Source organism: Pongo pygmaeus, chromosome 3 (assembly GCF_028885625.2).
Source record: "Pongo pygmaeus isolate AG05252 chromosome 3, NHGRI_mPonPyg2-v2.0_pri, whole genome shotgun sequence".
In the NCBI taxonomy this organism is placed as follows: Eukaryota; Metazoa; Chordata; class Mammalia; order Primates; family Hominidae; genus Pongo; species Pongo pygmaeus.
This window is the reverse complement of record NC_072376.2, coordinates 199,553,996-199,565,328: the sequence shown is the minus strand read 5'-3', so window position 1 is coordinate 199,565,328 and position 11,333 is coordinate 199,553,996. Positions and strand designations below refer to the sequence as shown.

The following is an 11,333-nucleotide window of genomic DNA, read 5'->3' as shown; positions in this document are numbered from 1 at the left end:
TTAGCCATCTTTCTTATGCTTTCTTTGTTATCAGATAGGGCGTTTCTCATACTGCCCTGGAATACTGAAATTTCAGACTAAACCAGTCAGGTGGCTGGAAGTGCAAGAAATCCTTGGCAAGACGCTCCTCCCCGGAAAGCCTCCTGACAGCAGAGTACAGAGTGTCACACCTTAGAATGTCCACCATGAAATGTAATGGTGCTCAGTGTAGCAGATGATTGCAAGGCCAGTGTGAAGGCAACCTACCCACAACATTTATAACTCTGCGGGTTGTCAGCTTCATGAGCTATGCAGCTGAGTCGGAAGGCATCTCCTGACTTTCCCTCCTCAAGATCCATTCTCTATGATGCCCTTCCCACTTGAAAGAGCTTTCTTTAGTCAAGGTCTTTCTTTAATACTCTCTCCCCCTAGAAATCAGTGCTTTTGAAAGTCATGGCCGGAATATGTTATAAACAACAGAATGGTTTTATAAATGTTAATACTTTGATTTCCCAAATTTTCTGTCACTTGGAATGATTCTTAATACAAAAAAATTTACATTATAAAAATAAATTCATAGCTCAGTATAGAACTACATTATCTGCAAACTCTACTTACACACATCAAATCATGAAGGGTAGCAGGAAATTGTTATGAAATTTTGAATCACAAGTACCAGGATCAAATAAAGTATACAACACTCAAACGTCCAGTTTCATGGACCAACCATCACTTCCATGTAGCAACAACCCAGATCATGCCATACAACATGAAACCATACAGCATGCACTCTTGTATCTGGCTTCTTAAACTCAACACTGAGTTTAGATGAATTTGAAAAACAAGTTAGATAACTTATACCAAGAAATATCAAGACTTACAATATTATTAATTAAAATCATGTAATTGGCACACAAAGGGAAAACAGCAATAGAACAGATCATATGTATGTGTACAATCACCTGATTTATGACAATCTATTGACTATATTGCCATGTGTAATATTTTCCCTTATTTTTCACAGCTGTATATTATTCCATTGTTGGAATATAATTTATCATTCATTTTACTGCCAATGGATGTTTCAGTTGTTTCCAGTTTTCCTATGTTGTGAAGAATTTTGTATGATCATTGTTGTAGATGTCTTTTGATACACGTATGTACATATTTCTCCTTCCTGTAAATATGCCCAGGAATGGAATTGCTAGGTCATAAGGCATGCATACATTTAGGCTTAGTACTTCTTGCCAGTTTTCCAAATTTGTACCAATTTACTTACTCATGAGCAATCTCTGATAGTTCCAGTGGCTCCATATACTTGCCAATGTTTGGTATTGTCTTTTTTTTTTTTTTTTTTTCGCAAAGCCATTCAGTTGGGTCTTGTAGTAAAACTGTATTATTTATTTATTTATTCATTCATTCATTCATTTATTTATTTATGTGAGACAGGATCTCACTCTCTCACCCAGACTGTAGTGCAGTGGCATGATCTCAGCTCACTGCAGCCTCAGCTTCCTGGGCTCAAGCAGTCCTCCCGCTTCAGCCCTCTGAGTAGCTGGGACTACAGGTGCATGCCACCACACCAGGCTAATTTTTTTATTTTTATTAGAGACAGAGTTTCGCCATGTTGCCTAGGCTGAGCATTGAAATTTTAGTATGAATTTTCCTAGTGACCTAGGACAGTGAGCATAATTTCAAAAGATTATTGGCCATTTCAGAGAGTGCCTATTAAATCATTTTCCCTGTTTAACATTGTAATTGTCTGGATTTTTAGTGATTTGTAGGAATTATAAATAATTAATGAGCAATTCTTATATATTATATATGAATACAAATCCTTTGCCAGCTATGTATTGCAAGTTTCTTCCTCTCTGTAGTTTGCCTTATCACCCTCTTAATGATGTTGTCATTGTTCATTTTGTGCTCCTATAACCAAATATCACAGACCGGTACGGTTCTGGAGGCTGGAAAGTCCAAGACAGAGGAGCCACATTTGATGAGGGCATTCTGCTGCATCATCCCATGGCAGAAGGTGAAAGGCACAAGAGTAAACGAGAGAGAGCAAGAAGAAGGGGGCCGAATTCATCCTTTAATTAGGAACCCACTCCCCCGATAGTAGCATTAATCCATTTGTGAGGGCAGAGCCCTCATGGCCTAATCACCTCTTAATGGTCCCACCTCTCACCACTGTTGCACTGGGGATTAGTTTCCAACACATGAACTTTGGGGGACACAGTCAAACCATCGCTGATGTATTTGAATGAATAAGAATGTTCTAAAGTTTAATGAAGTCCAGTTTATTTATCTTTTTCATTACGGTTAATGTTGTATGCATCTTGTTTAGAAAATCTTTGCCTACCACAAGCTAAAACAGATATTCTCGCTTATATTAACCTTCTAAAAGCTTCATTATCTTCCCTTTCTAATTTAGATCCAAGAACTTGCATCTGTAATGTTATTTGTGTATGTATGTGGTAGTGAAGTAGAGTTCAACACCCTTCTAAATAAAAATATGAATATTCAATGGATTCAGTGCAATTTAATGAAAAGACTGTCTTTTAATCAATGCATGGAATGTCACCTTGTCATAAATCAGGGGATTGTACACATGCATATGATCTGTTCTATTGCTATTTGTCCATTTGTGTGCCAATAACAGATAATTTTAATTAATAATTTTATAAGTCTTGATATTTCTTGGTATAAGTTATTTAACTTGTTTTTCAAACTCATCAAGACTATCTTGCTATTTTGGGTGCTTTGTATTTCCGTATAAATTTTAGAATAATATCACACACACACACACACACACAAACACACACAGACACACTCCCTGATGGTATTTTAATTGTGATTGAATTAAATATAAAAATCAATTTGAAGAGAACTGACATCTTTATAATACCTGCACTGGGTCTTCCAATCCATGAACATGATATATCGCTTCATTTATTTGGGTCTTTGTTAATTTCTCCCAGAAATGTTTTCTAGATCTCTTTGATGAAGTCTTACCTACTATAATGGATAATTTTATGTGCCGATTTGGTTATGGGGCCAGGTTATGTGGTCAAACACCAATCTTTATATTGCTGTCGAGGTATTTTTAAGAAGTGGTTAACATTTAAATCAGTAGACTTAGAGTAAAGCAGATTGACCTCCAGAATGTGAGTGGGCCTCGTCCAACTAGCGAAGACCTCAAGAATAAAGACTGAGGTTTTGGCCAGGCTCAGTGGCTCACGCCTGTAATCCCAGCATTTTGGGAGGCCGAAGTGGGTGGATCAGCTGAGGTCAGGAGTTCGAGACTAGCCTGGCCAACATGGTGAAACTCCGTCTCTACTAAAATACAAAATTAGCTGAGTGTGGTGGCACATGCCTGTAATCCCAGCTACAGGCTGAAGCAGGAGAATCGTTTGAACCCAGGAGGCGGAGGTTGCAGTGAGCCGAGATTGTGCCATTGCACTCCAATCTGGGCGACAAGAGCAAAACTCCGTCTCAAAAAAGAAGAAAAAAGACTGAGATTTTTTGAAGAAGAATCTGGCCTCAAGATGGCAACACAGAGACCCTACCACAATTTCCAGCCTACTGGCCTTGTCCTGTAGATTTCAGACTCAATACTGAACTCTTACCTGAATTTCCAGCCTTCCAGCTTGCCTTACCAATTTCAGGCTTGCCAGCTCCCTTTTCCTTTAAAATAACTCTCTCCGTCCATATATACATTAGATTATAATATATAATCTAACAATCTCCTAATAATTCTGTTACTCTGAAGAACTCTAATATACTCATTTTTATTAAATTTATTCCTAGGTATTTGATTTTTGAGGCTATTATATTGTATTTTTATAAATTGTATTATCTAATTGCTGTTAGTATATAGAAATGCACATAATTTTTATATTGTCTGTTTTCAATGATGTTGCTAAAATCGTATTAATTTTTAAGTGTATTTATAATTATTTTGGATTTTCTATGTACACAATCATGTTTTCTGTGAAAAACCAAATTGTTTCTTTCTTCTTAAATCTTAAGACCCTTTAATAATTTAATCTTGCCCTGCTGGGGTGGAAAATATATTCTGTATCATGAATAACAGTGGCGGTAGCTGACACTTCGTATTATCTCAGGAAGTATAGCTTCTTCAGTAAGTAAAATCAGAATAAAATTACCACTAAGTATGCAGTTTGTGGTTGTTTTTTTTCCCCTAGATACCCATGAAGAGATAACAGTGATATTCTCATCTTCCTGGTTGACTAAGAATTTTTATGATGGATTTTTTACAAAGACATTTTCTTCGTCTGTCGAGAAGATCCCATGCTTGTTTCCTTACATCATTTGTTGCACTGAATGATTTTCAAATGGTACATCAAACTTGCATTTCTGAAATAAATTCAATTTGGATGGTACGTATTATCTATTTCATATATTACTGATTTTATTTTGCTTGGGAGTTCAGGGATGATATTGGCCTATAATTCGCTTTTTTTTTTTACAACTCTCAGTTACTTTATTGTAATTTAGTTTTTTTTTTTTTTTTTTTGGTAATGTCCTTGTTAGGTTTTGTATCAGGGTTCTGGTAGCCTTACAAAATGACAATCATCTTGAATAACTTTTTTGTTAGTTTTTTGGAGAGACATGGTCTCAGTCTGTTACCCAGGCTGGAGTGCAGTGGCGTGATCATAACTCACTGTAACCTCGAACCTCTGGGCTCAAGCAGTCCTCCTGCTTCAGCCTCCCAAAGTGCTGGGATTATAGGCATGAGCCACCATGCTCAGCCCTGAAGAACTTTTTGATATTGCTACTAGTGGTATTAATTTTTCCTTCAATATTTGGAAGGATTAACCAATGAAGTCAGCAGGACTCGGAGTTGTCTTTGTGAGAAGGCTTTTAATAATACATTTAAGTCTTATAATAGACATAACCCTTTTCAAATTTTCTATTTCTTCTTGAATGATGTGATGTTTTTCAAAGTTTTAATTTTCATCTAAATTACCAAATCAAGTTATTCATAGTATAATGCTAATCTTTTTTCACATCTATAGAATCAGCAGTGGTATGCCTATTTTCATTCCTGATAGTATTTTGTGCTTTCATCTCGCTATATCACACGCACTGCTTTATAAAACTCTACCTTAGTACTCCTGGACAATGTAATGAATCTATAACACTTTAACAGCAAATAAACCCTTCCCAACTTTAAGCTATTTCTATAATATTTTAATCCCAAATATATACTGAACTCTATATTACTCATTATTTTATACAATAAGTATTCTTTTCTATTTTCCCACGTATTTATCCATTCTGATGTTTATTATTTCTTCCTTTATCATTGTGCTTCCTTCTGGGACAATTTTCCTACTCTGTGAAGAGCTCTCATTAGTATTTCCTTTAGTACAGATTTGCTGGTGATTAATTCCCAATTTTGGTTTATCTGAAAATACTGCTCTTTTGCTCTTATTTTTGAGGGATATGTTCACTATGTATGAAATTCTGGGTTGGCAATTATTTTTTTCAGCACTATTGTCTTTCAGCTTCCATCACTTGTGTTGAAAAGTCAAATATTAGTCTTATTGTTGCTTCTTTGAAGATAATGAGTCTTTCCCCCCTCCCTCTGACTGCTGTTTCGTTCTTTTTGATTTGGAGTTTCCAGCAGTTTGTGATGGACCTGAGTATGTTTTGCTTTCTATCTTGTGTTTCTTATAGCTTCTTAAATTAGTGCATTGATGTCTTTATCTATTTTTGGAAGATTCCTTCATGGTATCTGTTCAATACTGCATTGTTCCATTCTCTCTCTCCTCTATGACTATCATTACACGGATATTAGATTTTTTCACATGGCCTCACAATTTTTAAGGAATACCTATTTTTTGTGCTTGTTCAAAATGAATACTATGTATTGACCTGCCTTCCAGTTTACTAAGCCTCTTGTCTGCTATGTGTAATCTGCAGTTCAACACAGCTAGTGAATTCTTGAGTCACTGTATTATTCATTTCTAGGATATGTTTATTTTTCAGATTACAGTTCTCTCTTGAAATTATGTTTTTCAATATATTTTTGAATGTGCAAATCAAATTGTTTCTTAGCTTGTACCCGATAGTGCTACTATTTTAATCACCTGTGGGTCCGTTATAATTTTGTTTGTTTTCTCTCTTGGCTTTCAGTCACTTGGCCCTATATCCTGGGCTGTCTTTTAATTTTAGATTGAATGCTGTACATTGTATATAAAAATTATAGAAATTCTAGGTGATGCTATATTTCTTTAAAGAGGATACTTTTTCTGGTGGTCATATAAAGTACAGGCATATAACCTGGATCTAAACAGAGGTTTCATTGATTCTAGATTCTGCTTCTAGTGTTTTGAGGACTTGTCTGTATTGAACTTGCCCTTGCTCCTAGAGTCTAGTCCTTCAAGATTGTCAATTCAAAGTCTGAGACATTTCACAACATCATTCCTTTTGGCAGCCTAGTGAGCTTGTCACAAATTTTGAGGGTATCCCTTTTTCTTGACCTCTATGCCCCATTATTAGTCTAAAATATATTGATACAGGGAAAGAAAACAGCAAATATGGGGTTCACCTCAATGTATTATTCCTGTTGTCTCCCAATTTGTTTCCTGAAGTTATGCTGCTTTGTGTTGGGCGGTTGGGTGGGTGTGGATGTGGGTGTCCACGCGTGCCTCCAAGGAGCTGTTTCTTGTCCATTTATAGCTTTTATAGTTGTTCTCAGTAGGTCAGTTTGACATGAACTATTCTTTCATAAACAGTAGTGGAATGCCTCCACGTTTATTTTTAACATCATTTTGATTCTGTATATTTTTGAAATCTTTTGCCTTCTAAGCTAAAACTTTCACCCCCACAATGTTCTTTTTGTGAACTCTGAAGACATCCTTCACAAGGTGTAGCCTTCTCTGAATGTTGCTTCTGAATTACAACTTACTATTCACTCAGCTCTGTCAGCTTTTTCTTTAATTTTCCAGTGGGAATACACTCCGCATGTCCTCCAGAGAACACTACAGCTATCTTTCTTTTTGGATCAACATTTTTATACTGACTAATGAAGACATTCATCAAGATGAACCCTACTAGGAAACACACGCACAAGCATGCACACACACACACACACACACACACACCCATTACTCTACTCCCCTGTGCAGAAAAATTCCTTAGAAGACTTGTCCATGACTACTGTCTTCGATTCCTGTCTTCTTTTCTCCTGAACTCACAGCAAGCAGACTTTCGCCTGTGCATTCACCTAGCAGATCTTGTCAAGGCCACCAGTCACTTCCATGTGGCTAAACCTTTAGTCCGATTCTCAGACCTTATCATAATTGACTCATCAACAGCATTCAACATACTTGAGTCCCTATCGCTTCCTCGAAACACTTCCCCCGCACAAACACACACACACTTTGAGGATGCCACATTCTCATTTCCCCTCACCAGCTTTGCTGGTTTTCCTTCACATCCCAGGCCTTTAGATGTTAAAAGGCACCAGGCTCAGTTCTTCTTTTTCCTCCATTTCTCTACACTCATTTTCTTGGTTACCTCATCCATTTCAGTTCTTAAATACTATCTACGTGTTGACAATCCCCAAATTTATATGTCCAGTCTATACCTCACCTCCACACCCAAGTGTGGATATCCAAATATCTCAATATCTCCACTTAGGCATCTAATTGGCATCTCACACATAACATGCTCCTCATGCTGCCAAACGTGATCCCCTTGCAGTCTTCCAATTTCAGTGAATGTCAACACCATCCTTCCAAGTGTGAAGCCAAAAGCCTTGGAGGCATTCTCGATTCTTTTTGTAGACACACTCCACCTCTCATCCAACAGCAAATCTTTTGGCTCAAATTTCAAAACACATGCAAAGTCCTGGGATTCTCATCAGCCACTATCATCTGACTGAATCATGATCATCTCTTGTCGATTATATCATTCTATCCCCAAAACTCAACTGCTTCAGTGGCTTCTTATTTCAGATTTCCCATAGTCCAAAAGGGACCTCAGTCCCTCAGCTCCTGTTACCTCACTGAGCTCCTATTATTCACTCCTTTGCCAAGCGCATCCCATGAACTGGCCTCTCTGCTGTTCTTCAGACATTCCAGGTGGACTCTTGTTTAGGCACATGTTTTTTGCTCTGTCTACAATTCTTTCTCCCCAGATATCTCCCAGGCTTCTTTTCTCATCTTCTTTGGGGTTTGTTCAAATACCACCTCTGCAACACAGCCCTCCCCAACCGCTCGATGGAAAGTTGCAGCTCCTTCCACCCCGTCACCTTGCCGCGCTTTGTTTCTTCATAGCACTTATTGCTAACTGACCTGTATTATGTTTTTATTTAATTGTTTATAGTCTGTTGCCTCCACTAGAATTTAAGTTCTTTTAGGCCAAAGACTGTCTTGTTCACTATAATGTTTAGAACAAAATCTTACACCAAGAAAGTGCTTAATAAATGTTTGATGAAATCAAATCCATGATGATTACCACACAGGAACATAATCTTCTGAAACAAACATTACAACGGAGTATTCATAAATTATGTAAAGCCTTTGCAAATATATATGGACATATACTTAGAATTTACTGGGGAAAGTTTGCTATGTAGTTAGAAATAATAAATACCTATGTATTAGAAACTGCAGAATAGAGAGATATTTGTACAAATGATACAAACATTGGGAATCTAAAAATACTTTTATAAATGTAACACATTTTTGAAAACTCTTTTAACACTTTTATATTTTATTAGAAATTAAGGAATCAAAAATCCTACACAATGATCTGTAGTTATAAGAAAACAATAAAAAATATAATACCCAAATGATATATAAAAATGTACTTCTGAATTGGTGTAGAAATTCCATCTAGTTCAGAATAATATCAATATGGATACTTCCTTTTATATTAAATTCACAAAATCTAGCAGTTTTCTATGGTATTTTATATTTTCTTAGATTGTTTTAAAATTTCTTTATTCTTTCTTTGGTGGATAAACTAACAGGCATTTTAATTAATGTAATTCAATTAGTGTAAAATTCACTAATCTGAATTTAAAAATCTATCTCAGAAGTAGTTCAATTTTTCTTTTTTAATTTTTAACAGATTAATTCTAAGGTAAGACTCATTTATTAAAGTAGATTATAAAAACACTGCCCTAATTTTTACCTAATTAGCTTAAAAAGCACCATCCTTGATATAAGCATTATTTACTAATCTCTAAATCTAATTTAATGTATAAATAAAATACTAACTTTAACATGGGGTAAAAATCAGTACAATGAGAAGGTCATTTTTAAAATCAATGACAGGGTCAAGTCTCTATGTAATCTCTAAAACGGCACTTTATCTTCCAATTTAATGTTTAGTAGACTCAAGATCACTTTTTTAAAAATATTTTGTCTTTTTTTACCAATATATATAAAAATAATAGATTCTTATTTGCAAACCTCTGGAGCCAAACAAGGTAAAGCTACCATAAAGTATATTCAGTGGTTTTCAAAGAAAAAAACATTTTATCTTGGATACCCTACCTTAATGTTAGTTTAGACTGAATATCCGGTGTTTTCCCTACTACGAAGCTTGAGCTCATAAAAAAGAATGAGCTTATGTCCTTTGCAGAGGCATGGCTGGAGCTGGAAGTCATTATCCTTAGCAAACTAATGCAGAAACAGAAAAACAAATGCCATCCGTTCTCACTTCTAAGTGGGACTAAATGATGAGAACACATGGACAAAGAGGGGAACAGCACACGCTGGGGCCTTTCAAAGGGGTGGAGGGTGGAAGAAAGGAGAGGATCAGGAAAAATAACTAATGGATACTAGGCTTAATACCTGGGTGATAAAGTAATCTGTACAACAAACTCCCACGACACAAGTCTACCTGTGTAACAACCTGCACATGTACCCCTGAACTTAAAGTTTAAAAAAAAAAAAAAAAAAGGAAGTTTGGACTGAATAGGGAAGGAGTTGGATGGTTCCTGGAAATGGACATAAAATACCCTGAGTGGATCTGAAAGAGCAAGTGGGTCATGCTTTGAGCAGTAATGATGCACCAGAGAGCACCCAACCAGCAGTCCTATAACATGGGCTCCAGGCTACTCACATATCTAACTATTCCTCAAGTGGAGAGCTGCTGAATTAAGACTGGCACTTGCTCTTCCAAGTTTCTATTGCTAATGTTTAGGAATAATGTAGAAAATTCTCCAAAATGCTTTGGTTTGCTTTGTGCAGGAAACTAAGCATTAGCAATCTTCCCCGGACACATGAAGCTGTGACCATGGAAGAGAGGCATGGACCTGGTGGTCACTGCTGCTGCTGCTGCCGAATGTGTCTCATTGCTATAGAAATGGAGTCAGCTGGCCAGGCGCCGGTGGCTCATGCCTGTAATCCCAGCACTTTGGGAGGCCAAGGTGGGCGGATCACCTGAGGTCAGGAGTTCAACACCGGCCTGGCTAACATGGTGAAACCCCGTCTCTACTAAAAATACAAAAAAATTTAGCTAGGTGTGGTGGCATGCACCTGTAATCCTAGCTACCCAGGAGGCTGAGGCAGGAGAATCGCTTGAGCCCAGGAGGCGGAGGTTGTAGTGAGCCGAGATCGTGCCACTGCACTCCAGCCTGGGCGACAGAGCCAGACTCCGTTTCAAAAAAAAAGAAAAGAAAAAAGAAATGGAGTCAGCAAAGTCAAGGAGAAATTTTCAAACAGAGGCAAGGCTCTAGGGTCATTTTTGTTTTGTCACTCTGTGATAAAGGACAACATTAATGTTAGTCTCAACACATCTTTTAAAATTTCAGACATCTACAAGTAGGCAATGATCCTTTCTCCTTACAGCCAGAAATAGTCTGAAAATAATTTATTATGCATTTATATGATACATATATGTATGTGTGTATATAGTTTATAAATCTAAGTTTATAAATATGCTCATATATATAGCCTTATAAAGTTACAGTTTGGATTAGTAATAATTAGACTGATAAAATGTAATTATCTGATGGAAAAGAAGAAATTAGCTGATTTGAGATCTGAGAATATAAAAATGAGTGTAAGGACTTGAATCACAATCAAGAGAAACAGTGGGGAGAGGGAAAAGAGAAAGTCATGCCTGGAGCCTCATCCTGCTAATTCCCCTTCCCGTTCTCTGCTCCATTTTCTACAGTAATGTCAGATGGGGAAACACACTCTGAAGAAAAGCCAGGCAGAGCAGGACACAGCGCGAGGAGACGAGGGCTCTGGGAAGGTGTCACTGCAGAGGTGGCGTCTGAGCAAAGGCCAGCTCCTGATGGCACGTGGAGGGTGCGAGGCTCCCCTCCCATGGAGGAGCTTCAACTGTAAACAATAAAGATGACA

General features: G+C 37.1%; 1 protein-coding gene across 1 annotated transcript in view; it reads right to left on the bottom strand.

Annotated features, from left to right (window-relative positions):
- Positions 1–10,823: 10,823 nt before the first annotated feature.
- FAM149A (family with sequence similarity 149 member A) overlaps positions 10,824–11,333 on the bottom strand; it is a 69,363-nt gene continuing 68,853 nt past the window's right edge. Inside the window, exon 15 of the transcript XR_008501973.2 lies at positions 10,824–11,312. The gene's annotated coding sequence lies outside the window, so the exon portion shown is untranslated. The remainder of the gene's footprint in view (positions 11,313–11,333) is intronic.